At 39.6% G+C, this 17,413-nt stretch overlaps 2 long non-coding RNA genes across 2 annotated transcripts; one reads left to right on the top strand and one right to left on the bottom strand.

Moving 5' to 3' along the window:
- The first annotated feature begins 1,345 nt into the window (after positions 1-1,345).
- Positions 1,346-3,697, top strand: LOC147752774 (uncharacterized). The gene is made up of 2 exons (XR_015313154.1): positions 1,346-1,460; positions 1,671-3,697. It is a non-coding gene; the product is annotated as an uncharacterized LOC147752774 (long non-coding RNA).
- Positions 3,698-13,684: 9,987 nt separating this feature from the next.
- On the bottom strand, positions 13,685-16,710 carry LOC147752773 (uncharacterized). Its single transcript, XR_015313153.1, has 2 exons — positions 16,677-16,710; positions 13,685-14,273 (listed from the first exon to the last, which is right to left on the bottom strand). It is a non-coding gene; the product is annotated as an uncharacterized LOC147752773 (long non-coding RNA).
- Positions 16,711-17,413: the final 703 nt, after the last annotated feature.

The following is a 17,413-nucleotide window of genomic DNA, read 5'->3' as shown; positions in this document are numbered from 1 at the left end:
GGTCGAACTTTTGCTGCTGTCTTTGGTAGGTAGACGGCTATGATCTTTTAGCCATTGCTTCTAACTCAAGAACGCTTACGCGTTCGCTCTTATCAGCTGGACTTTGATCCCCAATATTGATTCAGCGTTTTTTGCTCAGTTTGATTGGAGCGTCGCTGCGACCCGTGCTGTTACCGCTGTTGCGGCTGTTGTCGGCGACGACGATCACGGCCCGTCCAAAGCAGCTAGCCTATACTACCCCAGTTAAGTTTCATACTAGCGGAACACTTTTGCCAGGCGTTGCCGCTAGTTGTATATCTTTGAGTTGGCTGCGTCAAACATAAGGAGCGACAGGAGGATTACAGAGCCGCACGAGAAGGGAAACACGTAAAAGGCATCCAGTCGTTTGAGTAAGAAAGGCCCTACTATGTATTCATGTAGACTGATAAACATGTACGTAAAGGTATTGTCTAAAACAAAGAAATATCATAGGCTGTACTCGTAAGAGAAGGCCGATACTTTACGCACACAAAGAGTCACCCCTACAGCTCACCTTCGAATGTTGGTGAATCGATGATCTTAGCCTCGATTGTCCAATCGCGCCCGGTTCAAGTATAACTTTGTGGAAATTGTAACGTTTACTGGAAGTGTATGTTTGTTGCGTTTATTAATCGCATCCGATGAAACCCTTCCTGTAGTTACAAGCAAAACTATCACTTATAAATGAAGCAATGCCCTGTCTACCAGATTTTATTATTATATTTATGCAAATATAGTTGCACTGATAAAACAACGACGTGCACCCTATAATAGGGGTCGCTATATCACCCCTGTAGTACGATAGTGAGCCCATTGGCCAAAGGCCTGGCCTTATGGTAGGTCCCTTATAGTAGGGATCAACATTCTATCCAAATATGTAACCTATTAGTACCTTAACAGTCACCGACGCTACTAAACGCAGTAGTGGAGGTCTTATAATGACTGAAACTTATTGAAGGATGCCTGTTTACATCTTCAGAATATAAACGCAGTTTGGGAAGAGACGAACTTTAGAAAAACTCTTACCGTCGTCACAAGTTATCCTACCAGATACGACGTCGTATGTTATTTACAAAAACAGACATATCGGTAAAAATATTTCAGATTATTGCGTTCCTTTGTTAGCACAAGCGCTAAATAGTTTTCTTTCCGTTAAGAGCTTTATCATTACCACCATATTTATTTCAGCAGTGAGACCTCAGCATGCGAAGCACGGATGACCTAACACATTTGATTTCCTAAAAAAAAAAAAAAAAAGATTATAGTATTAGTATTTCCCTCACTTTCCCTATGTATGGCCATGTCAAAATTGGGTTCCTTGAATAAATCCAATAAACAACAAAGGTATATAATTTCGTCGGGGATCGATCGCACTCAGTACAACAAGCAGCGAATAGGCGAAGAACGGAGCCAGGTCATATTTAGACCATCGAGAAAAGGCGGTAATTATTATATATAATTTAAATTAAATATCTAATAATCATTACAATGAGTGTATTAAGCTTCATCTTCCTAGTGTCGTCCACATTCTTTACCTAAACACAATACCTTCATGGCTTCAGCTATTTTTACATGTGCTATATTCACCCTGCTACCGAGATTATGTAGACTCTAATTGAAATATCTGTTGTTTTTTTGTATTTTACCGTTAGACAGGCGGCCGGCTCCCAGCATAAAATTAGGTGTATCGGCGCTCCAAATCAAGCTTATACCACTGCGTGTGGCCAAGATCGCTACGTTGACTATCACAAGCGTTTTGCCTCTTACGCTACCGCGGGAGATTTAAAAAAAATGCTTCGAGACTTGATTATACGCTCGGGTAAAATCGTATAGACGCATATCTGCATTGTCATCACAAGAGCGAGGATTATGACTTTGCTTTTTTTTTTTTTTATCACCATAGCAAACCCGGGTCAACCCAAATTGTAGAGATATTCAATGTGCCATTTTCAATGGGGCCTGCATTAAGGGTGCATGCATTTTGATAAAACTAAACTTACAAAGAGGCCGACCCGACAATCTAAAGTAATTTTTCAGGGTGAAACAACGAACGATAGCATTACAAACTAGATTGGTAAGTTGAATTTGAAATTTTGTCAATGTGAACGTAGAATTGGGTGATACAGCGTATTTGGAAACAGCAACGATCATATCGTTTCGCTCATGTTTAAGTTACTACTTAAGGAAAAGATGTCAAGAAAATTCTGGTATACTGTATTTAGAGACTGTACGTAATTTAGTATATTGCTTTATGATATGTCGATATATCCATGCCACACGCCGTATGCATTGTAAGAGCTTTTTCAAAAAAAAGCAGAGAAAAAATGTTGGCCGAACCAAACGGCTGAAGGATTTTCATCTGACGGCGTCATCATTAGTTACTGCTATGCTAATACCAAATGATTTTTATATACAATACCAAATGAATGGTATTTATAGCACAGCTGCCATTGCAAAGGTGGCTGTTGCGAACATGTTTTACGACTGTTTATACTAAGCCGGTTTTGAGACGACAGTATGATAGAGAAACGTTTAGTTAAAATAAGTTTACCTCGATACGTTTGTTTGTTCCGGTTTTTTGTCTGCTATATATATATATATATATATATATATATATATACAACAGACAGAAATATAATCAGCTGAAACGTAAAGCTATCGGCTTTAAAGTAACTACTGTTTCAATGCTTGAGTGTAATTATAGTCATAAACTATGCGCAGAGGTTATTCTGCCAATAAACAACCGCAATATGGATTACCAGTCGCTTTCCACTGGTAACTTTTGCCTACAGGTGAATCTGGCGGACTGTGACATAAGATAGTTTTTGATTCCACAACTGGATGCTGCTAAGAGACGAAACTCAGCTGGTAAATACTCCAGTCTTTTAGAAACTTATACGTGAACACTAGCTGATTCGAGAGTCAACGCTCAGTGGTCAAATTATTGTTTCTTGAGGGCCATATCGCTCCGAAGATTGATCGAAGGTTTGTGAATATATTAAGTAAGAAAGCGTTAGGTCGAGACACAGAACGCGTACAACGCAAATGTTCTGTGAATGGAAATTGAAGTATCGAAGGCCACTATGATAGTGACCAGACATCGGGACCTAAAGGATTAGAACGCATTGCCGCCACGACCGAGGAGGCCCGGCAAGAAGGCGAAGCGAAAGGTCTAAGGACGCGATCAACAAAAAGCTGGCATATGACATGTAATATTTTATAGAATTATAACCTAAACACTAAGAATGCGCGAAATGGCTTATTCGTGAACTTACTCCAGGCCTGTTGCAGGTACATATGGTGTATTCCGTGCGCTATTTGCAGAGCTCTGTTCAGTGAAAAGCCACGTGGATGAGGTAGGATTCATTCTCTACCCCCGCCGGTCTCTCAAGCGGGAGAGCTGTAGCGTCCTGAGGTGCAATTCTGTTTGGCGACAGTATCGAGCAGGTCTGAACGTAGAGTGATGGCAAGTAATACTCGCCATGGACATCAGGGGTACTTGCCACTACGAGACATTCGCCGAAAATCAAGCATTGTCTACCGTCTCCAGTCACTCAAAAGGCTCGTAGACTGTTGGCACGGCAAATAAGGCACAGTGACACGGTGTGGCAAATTTAGCCACACCTTGTCACTATGACTTAATTATTTCCAGAACTAAATAAAGCAATATCCAACATCGGCCTCAACCTTTTATTCTCTCGATATAAGTCTGGGTGATTACGAAGCTTTCCGTTTCCTAACGAAGCAACTGATGGACGAGCATCGATCTCCGTCGATTTATTTCAAGGAGTCATAGATAGCTAAATTACGCGAACGATAAATACATGAACGTTCTGTAGCTGTTTAAGCGCTGGGATAAGTGTATAAAAAATGGGAACACCATCAACAAATAATCATTCTATCCAAAGTAGTTCCCAAGCTATTCAGTTTTAAAATCCACTGGATTAGCTAAATATTGTTTTTCTATAGACGAGCCGATACATACAGGTTTGCTCCAACTATTCGTAGCTCTGCTATCGGTTACGCTGGGGGTTGGAAGAAGAAACCCCAGCCAACGATACCGTGCTGAAGAATATGTGAAGATTTTATTAAGACGATTACCATTAGCAGGTTGTTCCACTATATACCTACAGGTTGTTTAGTGAAATCAAATCCATATACCTATAGCTTGACCAAGGCATATATTGTGCCTCATTACGACACTCTTCTTCATAGTTGATTCTTTCACAGGCATAATTCCTGTGTGGGAATCAACTGATTGTACGCAATCATGTATTTAACTAGACATTGCCAAGGTTGCAACACTCACATGCAGAAAGTGGCTTGTAAAGGCTAAATTTTGATAAATGAGTTACAAAACCTAAACGAAGGCCCTAGAACTGAAGAAGTTATTAGCTTTCACTAAGCACGTATGCAAAACTCTAAGGTACTCTAATTCAGCTAGACTGGATCGGCGAAGTGCAGTATCTGGAGTGCTCCATCAATCGTTTTCAATGGTTCTAGATCACTGGTATTTCGTTGTTAAGTTAGAACATTATGAGACGCTGCTATTCTCGACAAGTTTTTTTTTTCTCTAAATTAAGTAGGCTGCCTATTCTGTAAGAAGGTAGAAGTGTCTATCGTTTCCCAATTTTTTTTTACGTAATGTAAACTGTTATGTTGCATGTTTGTATTTTCGTTACTTTACAAATCAGGAGCGTTCAGTTTACTGTGCATATGACTTTCTCCTTAAGACAGGCACCTTTTTCTTCCGTTGACCGCCGTTGTCTAGTTACGTAAGGCTCATATTCATCTGCCGACTGAGTTCCAATTAGTTTTTCTCCATAAAAAATACTCGACCGTTCCGTTATGTTCTCAAACATAACTTATCATTTCATCGTGAGGACAATATTCCCATTCGTATTAAAGGTAATGTTAATTAAAGTAGAATAATGCAAAACACAGATTAGCTAATTTACGTTTGACGAAAAAAGAATTCATTAGTAATAGAGCTTCTCGGTGTTTTTCAGAGTGGATTTCCTATTATCAATACATACCAAAATCTATGCTCGCTAGGAGAAGCTCGCTAAATTTCATAATCTTTCTTTGTAAGTAAAGTTTTTAGCCGAATCATAAAAGCATATTATTATTCAATAAAAACAAAAAAAAAACAACAACAACAACAATGAACGATATTTTGCAATGCATCGGTTGCAATTTTCACCCCCAGTACTTTACCCCTGCTCTGGAGAAACGTCAATCGAGCGCAAGAAAGCATCGTCAGTCTTGCAGCACTATTTGTTCACTTTATCTAGCTATCTGCTATAGCCAGCTTGATATCTTTACATGTCGAAACGTAGATAGCAATAATTTGCAGCTATGTGATATTGATCATAGGTTACGACAAAAACCAAAATCGTTGACTTCGACTATCGCTACCACCTGCAATTACCATTGGCCAAAATGACCGAGCCGGGTTTTTGGGTAATCTTGGTTAGAAAAAAATATCGAACGATCTACAGTTGAGAACAAGATGAAACGGGATCGGGGGAGGCGGTGACGCGGAGGGACGACATAAAGCAACGTTAGCAGATTACGACGAGCAAGATTAATTTAACATCGCTTGAAGAAGGATAGAATTGTGGAGTGGCAGGTAAACTGTTCAAAAAGCTTCTAAGACTTTTGTTATGAGAAAAATCGTTGTTGGCAGGTACTGAAGCAAGGTCTCGGACAAGGGGTTCTGCTGCTGCTGCTGCTACTGTTCCCGATGTCTTTTAATTTCGTCTCGGCTGGACCTTTACAATGACGACGACTGCCGCACCAGCGGTAACCATCGCCGTCGTCGTCGTCGTCGTCGTCGCCCCCTCCTCGTTCGTTTCTTCTTTTTCGTCTTCGTCTTTTCCTGCTCTAAGACAAAAACAACAACGACAATAGCAGCAAACGATTGGGGTAGGCAAACGCAGACGGGCGACTGGCTGGTCGTCGCAGCGATGCGCGCGCCACATTGCCTTTTTCTAGTGTCAAATTAATCTTCGGCCGCGTTCGCTACAGAAACCGTAACAACATTTGCCCACCAGCACAACCACCACTCGCCCATCTTTATCTTTTCATTTCAGACAGTTTTCGTTTTTTGTCGCTGCTGCCGCTGCTGCTCGTTTTTTTGTCTCCCTTCCCTTCTTTTCTTTTCGTTGATTTTCGCACTGTCTACGCCGATGTCAGCGGACGCTGTGATCGCCGTCCACCGACCGCTGGCCGCCGGCTATTTCTCCAATCTCCATCGCCCCACGTTGTCGTCATCGGCGGCTTCTTCTTCGTTGTCTCCGTCATCCTGAGTTTATCTCGTTAAGCAACTTTGGCTTGTTGCCCTTTATCTCTTGTTGTGCGTTCGTCTCGATTCTTCCTCTCGGCTGTTCGGCGAGGCTTGTCTGACTAATGCTCGCTTATCTTCACAACAGCCGCATTGCGCTAGTGCCAGTTGGGTTGTGTTAGTGACGCACAACCAAATGGCAGCCAGAAAAGAGGTTGGGGTATGGGCAGGGGGGGGGGAGGGGGCACGGCAGTGGACAGAGCGGGGATGCGCAACACAGCAGAAATGGCGAGTTCGATCGCATACATACATATGGATACGTGTGTGCGTTTGAGCTAATGGCAACACGGGCGGTCATAGAAGAAGAGACGATGAAAACGAGGACATCGACAGTGAAGTCCAAAATGATGATGCCAACGAAGCCAGCCAAAAACACACCCGGCTACCATCAGCGACAACTGAAACGATAAAAACGACAACAACAACAACAACAACAACAGAGGCCACGGCAGCAATAGCGCCATAACAAAACCAGAGCTATTGAGGTTTTTTTGGCCGCTACACCTTTCTCCCACTCACCCTCTCTCTCTCTCTCTCTCTCTCTCTCAATTGCTAGTACCACATTTCTTGAATGATCTAATATTCGCTCGTGTATTTATAATATTGCGCTTATATATCCCGAACTTAGTCAGCAAGTCTACTTGGATATGATTAGGGACGCCAGAGATTTATACTGGGAAGCTAAGATATAAAGATAAACTTTCTCGCTAGAACTCGAACCTCTCAATATCAACATTGATGCTATTGCCCATAGGACGATACATGCAGATTTAGAATGCATCTAGCAGATTACAGAAAGGTGTGCTGATGTTTTTCGCTTTTGTAATTTGAAAATGCCCCATTCTCAGTTCAGAGGCTTGCGAAGCGTAACGGAATAATAGATCAAACGCAATTTTCCACGTGCGGAGGGCGAGCTCCTTTCGTAGATATGTACTGGCACGTACCACAAGTTTGGCGCGAAATCATTCACGAACGCTCCTCACGAAGCAAACCTGCATGAGTGTATTTTATCAATGGTTGTGGATAGTTATTTCTCGAGTACTTTGAACAGGTACCAGGGGTTGCTAGGTAAATCTGCTAAATTAGTTTATGTTAGAATTGTTTTTCTTTATCCTTTAACCAGCTTTTCTTTACATGGCATATGCGTATTCTGTTAATTATTTCATACATCCCATACATGTAGTTCTCTTGGGAGGTGCCTCAGTAGAAAATTACGGAATGTATTCGACATAGAAGACAGGGAAGAATCTTTTTATGATGATGAGCATCCTTCCCAGACTCTACCTTAGAGAATTTTATAAGAAAACATATGATGCCAAGCATCGTCTAGCATGGGCATAGGAATATAAGTCATGCACTTTTTTCTACCTTCGGAATGTATTTTCCGCAGTAACAAAGGACTGGCTAAATGAGATAAGAATTTGTCTCATTACCCCTACAACAGCAGAAATTTAATTCATCGCATTTTTTTTTACCCTGTTTTTATACGCACTGCAACACTTCACCATTGCAAACTGCATTCCGTAACAGGATTTCATTTTGTTTTTATAAAAAATTGAAGGGAAAAACCTACTAGCAACTTCATATTTGCGATTTTTCTTAATCCTATTTTTGTTATATTACATCATATAAAAAAATATAATAACAAATGGTGAACTATATGTGATGATAACGAAAATTATTTATTCATTCATATTTTAGACATTTAGGAAGCCGCTCCCTAGAAATGTACTCTTTTATTAGGACACAACTGTATAATAGATTGCTACAAAAACTGACAAAACGGTTGCAAAGATTTCATGCTCAATAACCTGAGCTTAACAAATGTGTGAAAATAGACCTATGTTTCCTATGAGTACATTACAGCTCCCGCAAGCTCATTTAATTAAGGCAGTCGGTTAAAGCCTCATGTAAGTACATGAGTTGATTTCCTCCACTGTAGGTTCCTTCTTCTGTTTATGGATATGGAGTCCAATATAACATTGTATTAAATGTTCAAATCGTCGCGTAACAATACTTTGTTCTGAAATTAACACATCATTTGAATTTTTGCGCCACTGGATGATGCGCATATGGCCCACGTCCGTTTTGCTAAGCACAGCAGGGCTGTTATTGTACATTGTAAATAAGACTGCATAACCATTTGATGGAATCTCAAATTTTCCGGTGATAGATTAAGTTAGTTTATGTATTGGGCGTCCTGCGATTTTTCCTAAGTAGAGCAATAAGTGCGCATTGGGTTTCTCGTGGCACAAAGGGAATCTGCCCATACACGTTACGTTGCAAAATACCTATGGAAACCAAACACTGAGTAAAGCTCAAACATACAGGTAATTTAAACTCTTTGAACAGGCAGAGGAATCCATCAAGGACGATCATCACTCTGAAAGGTCTGTGATAATCATTTCGAGCAGGAACGTGACGGTCCTCATGGTTACTTTGACTGTCGTGCATTGTTCATCATAAAGTTTTGCCATTCGATTCTACAACAACTAAGATATACACTCAAAAAATCGCTAAGAAAATAGTGCGAATCTCTCCAATGCAAGGGTCCAGAACTATGGCGCAACAAGTTTCGAGCCCTTCGTAAAATGAATCAACCCATATTTTACGACTCGTCAGCAGTTTCTGAATAAAAACTCACTAAATGTATGTCTTGAGCTAACCCTTGTATTACCTAGACCTGGCCTAGAAAACATAACAGAAAAATCTGTGCTGAGAGCTATCCCGACCGTCGACGTTGAACAGTGTATTTCGAATTAGAAAAAGCCGCAGCATATGTATATCGCATACTTCAAAGAGAACAACTTGAATTTAACTTGACGGTTAAAAAAATTCCTATTAATCTATAATAAACTACTCTTCTTTTTGATCATCGGATTAGACTAGTTATTCAAAAGTGCCCCATATGTATATTAATAAAGGGCTCGGTGTCCTTCCAGCCAACGAAAATGTGTGCATAATAAAAAAAGTATCAGTGTCAGAACGAGTGTCAATCGAACAGCAGCTATCTAAAATTGATCTTAATCTAATTTTATTATTATTATTATTAATTATTATTAAATCTCATTATTGAGACTTGAACGATTGAATTACTAGGGAAAACAAGTTACTTATCGGTATTACACCAATGGAGGCATAGAGTCAGTAGATTTACGATAAAGCATAACTTTGTTATATAATAACGATAGTTTCCTTGTTACGTTTTTAGTTTTTTTGCAATTTCTTTACTCCTGCATGGATAATATTAATTGTGTGAATGCATATTAAAGTACATCGGCAATTTTCCATCAAAACATACCATTCAGCCTGTTAGTTTGAGCCATTTTTGACGCCGCTATCGTTCCTCTGTTGGGGAATACGTTTTTTTTTAGCTGTTGAACACATAAATATACTACTATACTCATGTGGACTATTTAAACGAGTGCGGTTTGTTTTGTGTGTGTTGTTCAAGCTGGCTTCAGCTACGCCGCATCTAAACGCGGCTTCACGGACAAAACGACCACGAAGCCATTTAATACTATCCATGCGTTTTATTGTATAGAGTCATCAAACGTCGAAACAGAATTTGTGAAGAACTCCCCCATTTTATATGATTTCCATAAATCATAAAATGGGGGAGTTCTTAACAAAAATAATTATAAAAGTAAGGTCAACGGCACTTAACACTACCGTAGCAATTTGACTACTACGGAGATCGAAGTCGCGCTTTGGCTTAATTGTAACTCCGAATTTTTAACCAGAGATTGCTACCCGAAGGATTATACTGTTTGAACTATATTTGTTAGATTGTTGTTGTTAGAGCAAAAAACCACAATTTTTTTTAGGTAGAGAAAAAATTCCTTTGGCAACCAACATTCGGAAGTGTCCGCACCATTTTATTCCAGGGGGCATTCTTTTTTCTAGCTTACTTCGTGAAATTTGTATTTATTTATTTATTTACTATTACAAAAATCGTACGTCTGATTTGAACGGATTATGAAAGCATAGACATAATATAAATAGTGGCCTTCAGCAAAATTCACTAATTTAATACACATGTGCTTCAATTATGAACATTTTTAAAAAAAAGTCATGGGCCAGCGTAATATGGGTATACGCATCTGTTTGGTTTACCATGGTAACCATAAACACGTGGCTATAGTTGGTTAAAATTTGCTATGTTCCGCGTCCTAGATTCGTTGGATTCGTGATTTGTCTGTTAAGCTTCGTCATAGTCTAGGTTTGAACCCGGGCATAGGCAGTATTTCATGTCAGTCGTAATAAGAAGTTATATTTATTTTATAAGTTCTTTTATAAAAAGATGTAAAATTAAGATATAAAAAAAATAATGTGAGAAAAATAAGAAATTATTTTTTCTATATAGTTATTTAGAAAGATTTTAAGTGAATTTAAAACTATTTATTATCAAAATAAAAAAATATATTAATCTTTATTTTATTAATAAATAAAACTCGATTAATACGTTGATTATTTTCTTGTAATCATAAAGATATAAATATATATATATATATAAAGAGACACCAGACCATATTCTAAAAATGAAATAAATAGTTTAAATATGGTCTGGTGTATTAGGAATAATATTAAGTTTATTAGTTCGTTGTCAGTCGTCTGGTAGAAAGACTAATAGCGATAATAGACATAAAGCTCGATACATAGAGGTAAGTACAACAAAAAGACCCCAGTTATTAATACTGTATTAAAGAGGTAACCATTGCTCACACTAACGAAATAGCTGAAAAAGCCATGGAAAAAATTATGGGAAGACAACGCAGCTCAGCTATGTACTGGTGCCTAAGCTATCTTTCAAGTCTGATATAGCGATGCTCAAACAAATGTAACTGGGGCCGATACCGCGTTGTCGTCACGAATCCGAAAATAGAATAATGATTTTAAGTGGGGCTACCTGGTGGCTCGGAGCTTGAAAATCCCTACCTGTTCCTCGGTGAAGTCGTTGCTCAACAATACCTGAAAAATGAAGACCTGTACTAATGCGGTAAAATTTGGACAAAATATTTGTTTCAGCGCAAGGAAAAGGCTTGTAAGGCGTTGGTGTCTTTTACAGATCCCAAAAGCACCGTCTCGCGATCACAGTTGCCGCATAAATATAGTTATCTTTCAACACCCGGCAAGCATCTCAAGTGGCCGCAAGCGACTGCCTTGGACGCTTGGATGGTTTGTGCTTTATCAATATGAAGGCGGAGGCAAAACCAAAATTCAAAACGTGCCTAATTTTTGTTGATACTCTAAACCTTATCATTTCGGTAGAGGACTAAGGAAGATGGCGGCGTGTACAGAGCCAATCTTTGATTACCTAGATCATTGGTAAACAACGAGACAAAAAGAAAGAGCTAGAAAACCTTGGGAAACATCACAATCGAAGCTACAAGGCCGTGCGTACAAATAATGCGATGCACGTGAGCTATAAAGAAACTCTGTTACAGATTAAGCGTGGCAGCACGCACACCATAGTAATTAAGCTTGCAAAGTAGGAATTTATGATGGACGACATCAAACCTTTTTTGATATTCCCGAGTTAGAAAATTAGTATCCCTGCCCTTGGTAAAGGCGTTCCAGGGTATGTCCAGCAAGCTGGGTATCGCTGTTTCAGTACATCAATGCATCTAACAACCAAATTGAGCTTACTGCAATGCGTTTTCTGCATCAAGCAACCTATTTGTAATCGTTCTTTTAAGAGAAAAGTTAAACCTGACTGTTTGTTTTGAAAGGCCTTGCTTGTATGATACCGATTGAGCACGAGCTCGGAATAATGACACTAAAAAAATATCGCACAGGTTTTATCGCACGTTATATAATATTATATAATATCGCACAGGGACGCACAGGGTATCTTGTAAAGGATCCCAGGCATATGCAGCAGATAGCTGGTTTTTGTAAACACCTTAGAGAAGGAGGTCCTACCTATCAAGGAATGAGCTCGGGCAATTTCTGCTATTACTTCTGGGTAAAGGACGCCTGACAGCGGTATGAAGGATGAAAAGCTACAGTTTTAGGCCCCAATTTGCAAAAAATACTCACTCGGCTCATCGATAACAGACATAGAAGTCACTGAGCACCCGTAAACCGGAAATGGCGCTATGCTACTTTGTTGTGGCCTACAACATCATACTAATTAAATTCTTGATCTAATTAGGGAGAACATATAACTAATAGATAGGTTCTCGGACATGTTGCGATATGCACTAAAAACAGTTTGCGTAAGGGTGTGTTATACTGCTTGCATGAGTTTTGTCTAGATAGATTCTTCAGAACTTCACCAGCAACTAAACATGTCGTCCAATGGAACAAAAGGCGGAAAAATATGGCCATTCGAGCGGTGATTACATGTAGCTTGTACTAAAACGACGAAAAAGTCGTTATGTCCTGTTTGGTTCGCGACAAGCAAGCGAGGTTGGAACGATTTTGAACCTTTGTTTTTTTCCTCTTAGACACCTTGTCTATTTCTGTTGGCTGCAACCTCCATTGTTAGTACCTTATATTATGACGCAGCATTCCCGTCTGTTATGGTAAAAGCCAGCACTCTGCTGTTACAATTAGCGTACGCCTGGAGGACTTTAACGTAATTTACCAAATCGATCGCGTACAAGACACGTGTCGCAAGCACTGCGGGGCTACACGCTTCGACTTATTGGAAATACGCTTACTACATAGACCAGCAGACCGATACACGTTCCAGAACTCAATCATTCAGATTCAATAGCTTTAGATGCACCATGAAATGGTCTTGAGTTAGGCATGCCCTTGTCTTACAAAAAGCGTGTCGTAAACGAAATTATTTATCATTGCAACGGTTCAAGCAACAGCTACTTTATCACGTCTAGTACATTGAGTTTGGTTTTCATACTTTGAGTGGAACTATGGGGGGCCTCTCCTCAATGTAGGGATGGTCCCGAAGGAACATGAGTCAATGGAAAACTTCGAAAAAGGTATACTTCTGTGTTTTTCTCGATTAAATTGTCTACTGATTTTTCTGAGAAGTAGCTACATAATCACGTAACAGATAGGCGAAATCACAACTATTCATAATATTGTAGCTAATCATACTTTTCAGCCTCACGTACAGACTCTTCGTGATCTGAACTCACCATCTTCCTAGGCGTAGTGACGTGTAGCTATGTCATAAAAACACATTAGAATTTCCAGCTGATGTCGCACAGCAAAAAAAAAAAATATATATATATATATATATGACGGATTAAGTACAGTGATTAAGAACACAGATAACGTTCAGTTTTATAGCTACCATGTGTAATAGTGACTGAAGGACAAGGCTTATCTATAAGAAACACACCAGAGTATTCGTAACAACAATATATATATGCAATACAATATATATATATATATGTATAATATAGAATAATAATATATACTTGTGACCCATTTCTTGCAGTAAATATATCCATTCCAGCACCACTCGTTCACGCATTTTGAGAACGCAGTAGATAGCGTTCTATAGCAAATATTGAATATACTAGTTGAATAATGCATGCATCCACAAGCGATAATTCTCATCTGCCCCTCTCAATTTATTCGGAGAAACTACGAGCGGGAGCAAATTTTTCAATTCAGCCGCGTATATTCACTTAAAAGAATCATTACATTCTATGACTTGTAAAATCAGTATTTAAGAATAACGAGGTTCGAGTGGATAACCTGATACAAGTTTGACGGAAATAACCCACGAATGTGGAGCATATGGAAGGCTTGAGTAAGCTTTTGGAAGTTTCATAGTGGGGCAGATCACAACGCAGTTACCAGCTAATCATCATAAGTAACATATTAGTGAGAATCTGTTTATCGCGGCAGTCGACAAACATCGCGCAAGATCCGTTACGGATTTAAGGTTCCGCTGGCGTAATTCCCTCTTCTAGCGTCTCTGCGTCACCTAAAAATACAACACGGTTTCGAGATAAAATAAATTTGCCTTTAATACCATTTCCGAAAATATACTGCATGATTATTAGTCAGAAGATTCTTATGAAAGCTACCCTAGAGGTAGCCACATGCTGCGCACGGCTCGAAGAAGTGCTTTCGATAGAGAAGCAAACACTCAAAAGTTGGCCACCTAGGACACCCGAATGCGTTGCGTTGTATAAGGGTGCTCTGAACAAGATACAGATAGCCAATGACCAATTTCAAATCTCCCTAACAATGTTGACCCGTGGCCTGAAGCTGCACGTGTTCGAGAAGCCAACAGACACTAGCAGGAAGTTAAAACGCCGAAAAGCCGTCCCAATTCAGTGTACCTGGACGTTACTTCCGCCCGGACATTATGATCTAGCATTCGCTATGCAGTCGTGCCTATTAGCACTCCATGCTATTCGTGAACATATTGAATCGTGCATTGCAGCAGCAACTAGACAGAAGGGCTGTCCGTTGAGCTCGAAAACCATGCCCGGAGGAGCGTTTCACGTCAGCCTTTGGAACCTGCATATGAAAAATCACAAATTTTTAAACACCCTAAATGGCATCGTGGACTCGTGTAAATGGCATCTATATACACCGCCCAGTCTCTCCGTATCATTGAGAACGTTTCAATTTAGCAAATTCTTCACCCGCCTCAAGCTAACACAGTCGAAATTTCCCTTTGTGTATCGGCCATTTGTATTCACAGGCTCGCCCAGTAAAGTAACTGCTTCCTCGACAAGAATGGTGGTTAATCGTTTAGTCAAAAAGGCCAAACATGCACCCTTCCGAAGCAGTCGAATATTTAAGGAAATGACAATGCCATCCTTAGGCCTTACGGAGATGGTCGCAGAAGGCCTTAAGGGGCTCGTGACACGTACTGTTTTATTAAATTGGTTCACTATTCGTAACAGGGATCGGCATAAGGAAAGAACTTACGAATCTGTACTCAATGACGAAAACTGTGAAATAGCAGTTTGAAATGTGGGAAGTAATAATTTGAGTATTTGTCGACAGACATCGTAGAGCAGTTGTTAAACTTAAGCAAAAAGTGTGTTTGGCTCGTTGTAATCGCGCGAAGTCCGATGTCCAGTTTACCGGACCCCACTGCTAACCGATTAACGTGCCGACAGTCCTTTTGGTTACGAAGTTTTTAACAGGGCTTCTACGGCAAAAAACTCGAAATCGACCGACCTTTACTCAAGCGTTTTCTATGAAATTCATCATACCTTCATGTGAACAAGCAAATAGGTGTTGGTGTTTGCCAATTGACACAGTAGAATCTGAAGTTCACATTTCAAGTTTTATTAACGTTATATAACTTCTCCGATGTTTTCAACTCTTAACGTTGTGACGCAACTCTGTTGTTTGGTATTATTAGCGAACAGTGAAACAGGACAGCGATAAATGACCTACGGAGGACACCTATAGTATTTGAGATCAGTGACGATACAAAATAAATGCGACTGATTTAGCCAAATGGGCCGCCTAAAATGTTAATGCGAATGAGGACGTACGCTTTACGTATCGTATGTAGACATTAAAGTATATATTTATCGCGTAGTTGACCTACTGAAGATATTCGAAAAGAAGTTATTTAGGATAACTTGCTAAGTACAAATCTTGTGATTTAGCTATTTAGAGCACAACAGATATGTTACGAATACGGGGCATCTATTCATTGCCATCATTAAAGCCCTGGGGTAACATAGCTCCGTTGCTAATGTACGTTCTTTTCGTATCACGAAACTCAAAACAGACATCATAAGCAATGGGCCGATATAATTCAGTGTTCTAGATTTGAATCTAAATTGAAGGGACGACTACCGTGTCCTTTGCTAGATAATTTCTCACTATGAAGTGGACTCAAACAAGGACCTCTCCAATTAAAGAATCGTATCGTAGCCTGGAAGACTATGAAGAACAATGATACGCTCCTTCGCAGCTGGCAGCCAATACACTTACATGATTTTTAAACTTTTTTTCCGACTTTTCTCGAGGAGTCTCTGGCCCACGATTATTATCACTCGTCATAATTTAAAGTAAGGTGTTCTGTGTTTACGTGAGCTTATAACAAATAAAAACCGCATAAGACTATATCTAAGTAGACACTCAAATGGTACATCTTTCAGCCCTGTTTTCTAGGAAGAACTCGTCTGAAAATAATGGTTATACACACCGGTTGTGTGTGCATTTGATTTTGTCGCATTGTCTTTTGAACCGTCGAGATATCACGAGACAAATAAACATAACCTGATAACGAGCGTATATATCTACATTCATTCATTGGGTAATGGTGGCAACTGTGATTTCCCTTGTCAGCACTTTTAGCACACAGCAAGCTGAAATGGCTGATTCTTATGGGTCTAGGAAAAGTATCTACCAATGCTGTAACGGAAAGCGAGTTGCGCGACGACTGACTGCCATTGATTTACATTGAAATCCATCGTCTGCAAGCTTTCATCTTGCCTCCTATGGCGGGACATTTGAAAGTTAACTACGTCGTCAAAAGGTTTTATCTGTTATTATCCTGCTATATCTGTTTAAAACGGTTCGCAATAAGCCGGGGCAAGTCTGTATAGGAAATTTCCAGTATCGATTATCATCAAGTCTTTATAAGTTTTTCGGCTTTTTTTCTAAATTTTATGCTGAAACTATCATTTCTTTCGATATATGCTCATTTTTAAATTTAAACTCGAGTCAAAAGGCTATTGACAAGACAAGCTATAGTAACAGACGTGCAGTACAGGGCAACGAAAAGCGGTTACTACGAGTATATACACAACAGTAAGAGGTCGAAATAAACAAAAACATTTTGAGGCCTCCGCACTCGCTATATTTCTGCAGTCTCGAAATAAATCATATATATCTATCTCATAAAGCATCGTTCAAGAGACTTCAGCCTAAGAAGTGCTAAATCGACCGCAGACAGACGGCGACCACCAACATTGCCAATAGTCTCCGAATGGCATCGATTCGTGGGCAAACCAAAGCTCTGTGAAAAAATCAGAATTAATAATAGCATCTATTTGTACCGAACAGTATCGCAGCTTTTGGAGTAAATTGAGGAAAAAAAAGGAATCACCTCTAATCACGTGCCTGCATTACAAGAATGCCATT

The sequence above is a fragment of the Varroa jacobsoni genome, unplaced genomic scaffold, assembly GCF_002532875.2.
Source record: "Varroa jacobsoni isolate VJ856 unplaced genomic scaffold, vjacob_1.0 scaffold_1001, whole genome shotgun sequence".
Taxonomy (NCBI): domain Eukaryota; kingdom Metazoa; phylum Arthropoda; class Arachnida; order Mesostigmata; family Varroidae; genus Varroa; species Varroa jacobsoni.
This window is presented reverse-complemented; position numbering and strand designations above follow the sequence as displayed.